This window comes from Anomaloglossus baeobatrachus, chromosome 10 (genome assembly GCF_048569485.1).
Source record: "Anomaloglossus baeobatrachus isolate aAnoBae1 chromosome 10, aAnoBae1.hap1, whole genome shotgun sequence".
Taxonomy (NCBI): Eukaryota; Metazoa; Chordata; class Amphibia; order Anura; family Aromobatidae; genus Anomaloglossus; species Anomaloglossus baeobatrachus.
The window spans coordinates 122,410,093-122,413,099 of NC_134362.1; the positions used below are offsets into that span (position 1 = coordinate 122,410,093).

The 3,007-nt window shown below is 50.6% G+C and overlaps 1 pseudogene; it reads right to left on the bottom strand.

Moving 5' to 3' along the window:
* Nucleotides 1-2,801: 2,801 nt before the first annotated feature.
* Nucleotides 2,802-3,007, bottom strand: LOC142255481 (U2 spliceosomal RNA; annotated as a pseudogene).

The window sequence follows — 3,007 nt, forward strand, 5'->3', positions numbered from 1 at the left end:
ACAGGATGGGAGAATGGGAAGGCCTACCAGATCAGCCGTGACCAGGGGGGGACTTTGGCCACGGTTTCCCGAGACCACCTGAAGAAGTGCCCACCAGCATTGAGAGTAGCGGATGAGGCTCCAGTTCCCAGTCCAGTGGAGAAGGAAAAAGAGGTAATCCACACCATGATGGGTGATTTTCCAGCAGACTGGCCTACACAGAACGGTGCGGTGATCCTTCCAGTGATACTGTTCCCACAACCCGTGGATGAAGAAATGATGGAAACGGTTAACCGCGAGCCAGTGCCCAGGGATGTACCTGTACCCAGCTCCCCTACGCCTCCGCCTGCCCCACATGATAGCAGGGAGGAGGAACTGACTGTTCCCTCTGCCCCACTGCCTGTCACCACTGACACCGGACCCCGAAGGTCCACTCGCCCCAACCTAGGTAGACCCCCACTTAGGTACAGGGAAACTACTCTTTAAAAGGGGGGGGCTTTATGTGTTGAGTGTACCAGTTTGAAAGTTTTAAATGATAAGTAAAGATGATCAACCAAAGAAGTTTACCTGATTGAACCGTGATTAAACCGGCCGTTGCCGGCAACTGTTGTCCCCGTAGGGACTGTGCAACCATTGCGTAAGGAACTGCTTACGGACAAGCCCGAGAACTTGCAGGGCAACCACAAACTTAGTGCAATGTAAATAAAAATGTTTGTTGGCTTGACACCGTTACCGCCTCCGGAGAGGCTGATTTGGGAGGATGGGCCTGGAGGAAAGGGATGGCCTAGGCCCGCCACTATCGTAACCGGTGGCGATCCTCCGGGGGTTCAGGGGTCCCCTTGGACGTGGGCCCCCTGAAAGAGACAGAACCCGCTCGGGCAACTTGGTGCTGGACTGGGGTCAAGGGGTGCTGCCCGCTTCTTAGGGGCAGCATCAGGGCCAGGTTGTTTGGGTGGGAGAAGAGCGGAAGCTGTACCGTTGTAAAATGTTTATGATGCTTTTACATGTTTTACCGTTTTATTCTTTTTCAGTTGTGAAAATAAAACCGGTGATGGACGGGCAGCCCGCGGACGGTCTGCATTTTACTATAGGGGAATGTGGCACCCTGGACAAGCCAGGTCGTCACAGGTACTACACCAACACACTCTACACTCCGGCTAGGCACACCGAAGCTAAACACAAATCCTAGTTGCCTTCCTCCAGGGGCTGATGTCCACACCAGGGGGTGGGCCAGGCGGTTGATCCCACCCACCGAGGAGTTCACAGTCCTGGAGGCGGGAAAAGGAGTCAGATTAGAGATCAGTTTTGGAGTTAGAGAAGTGAAGAGGAGAGGAGACTGACCGTGTCCGGGTGTGTGGCCCGGGCACTCAGCAAGGTTGGCAGACGGTGGTGACCTTCTGCAGGAGAGGCTGATTGGAGTGAACCGTACGGACCGGGGATGGGCGGTGGCCCGCCGGTACCAGATCGGGGAGTGAAGAGAAGCCAGCACCATCCGGCAGGGCCTACGGACCCCGACCAGGCTAGGAGTCGCCGTAAAACCGGTCAAATCCGTTAGCGACAGGAACCTCCAGGGTTTCCCAGCAGTCAAGACCCGATTGAAGGCAACAGCTCACACCGTAGAGGGAAGCACAGTCACCGCCAAGGCTACAGTTCCCAGGGCCAGAGCCTGCGGGCAAAAGGGGCTCCCTCAGCATCCATCCAAGCTGGGGAGCGGGTTACCGGTGGGGAGCCCGCTAGATTTTGGGGGAATAAAAGGGGTCCAACACCACATCCCCACAGGTGCACACCCACCCATCAAAGAGAGCTATAAGCCAATACCACCTTCACATTGCCAGTGTACCAAGGACATGTTGAGCAACATGAAGGCGGCTGGGGTTATCCGTGACAGTTGTAGCCTTTGGGCAGCTCTGTTGATCCTGTTAAAAAAGAAGGACGGCACCACTCCCCGTATTGAGGAATCGCTAGCTGCATTGAGAACTGCAAATTATTTTTCTACCCTTGATCTCACTAGTCACTATTGGCAAGTGTCCGTTGCTGAGGCAGACCGGGAGAAGACCGCCTTCGCCACCCCTATGGGTCTCTGCGAGTTCAAAAGCATGCCCTTCGAGCTGTACAATGCGCCAGGAACCTTCCAGAGGCTGATGGAATGCTGCTTGGGACAAGATTTTAGGGTGTATAAAAAGGGAGATTAGATCCCGTGATCCCAACGTATTGTTACACCTCTATAAATCACTTGTAAGGCTACATCTGGAATATGGGAACCAGTTTTGGGCTCCACATTTTAAAAAGGACATTCAGAAGTTAGAGTCAGTTCAAAGGTGGGCAACTAGACTACTACAAGGAATGGAAGGCCTCCCATATGATGACAAGTTGAAAAAGTTATTAAGTGATTATTGGCTGCAATGGGGCTTTCTGGCTGGTGCCAGCCTCTCTTCTTAGCACACAGGAACCACAATCCCTACACCATGCTTCAATGGATTCTCTCATCCCAGCCCAGTAAAACTACATATTTTACACAGTCATAAGCAGCCAAAAGGGATCTATTCTATTCAATTGCAAATGATCTAGATAAGACTGAGAATAAGATACTGCACGGGACATAGCAGAGTTGGTCAAGTTGAGTGGAGATGAGTTTGCTATTTGGCACAGCTTTTTGCATCAATAAAGCAAGTAAAAGGTGTGAAAGATAAAAAAAGGGTGAAAGTGTGAAAAGTGAATTGGCCAAATTGAGGTGCATATAAAGTTTTTGCTTTCTTTCAATTCACTAATGGGGCTCATTTGAATCAGGTGAATTGAGTTCTGCTTTTGGAAACTGGGTTAAGAAGGGGTGCACCAGTCCTGGAGGTACTGCAATACCAGGTCAATGCGTGGAGTGGACAGAGCAAGATTTTTTCCATCTCCTTGTTCTAAAAATCCATTTAATATATGGTCCCCAGAGAGGGGACGTATCAGATATTAAACTGATAAGAACAGATTTAATTTTTTTTTTTTCTGTTTATCAGTAGGACTTCAAAATAACAAAGGTGAT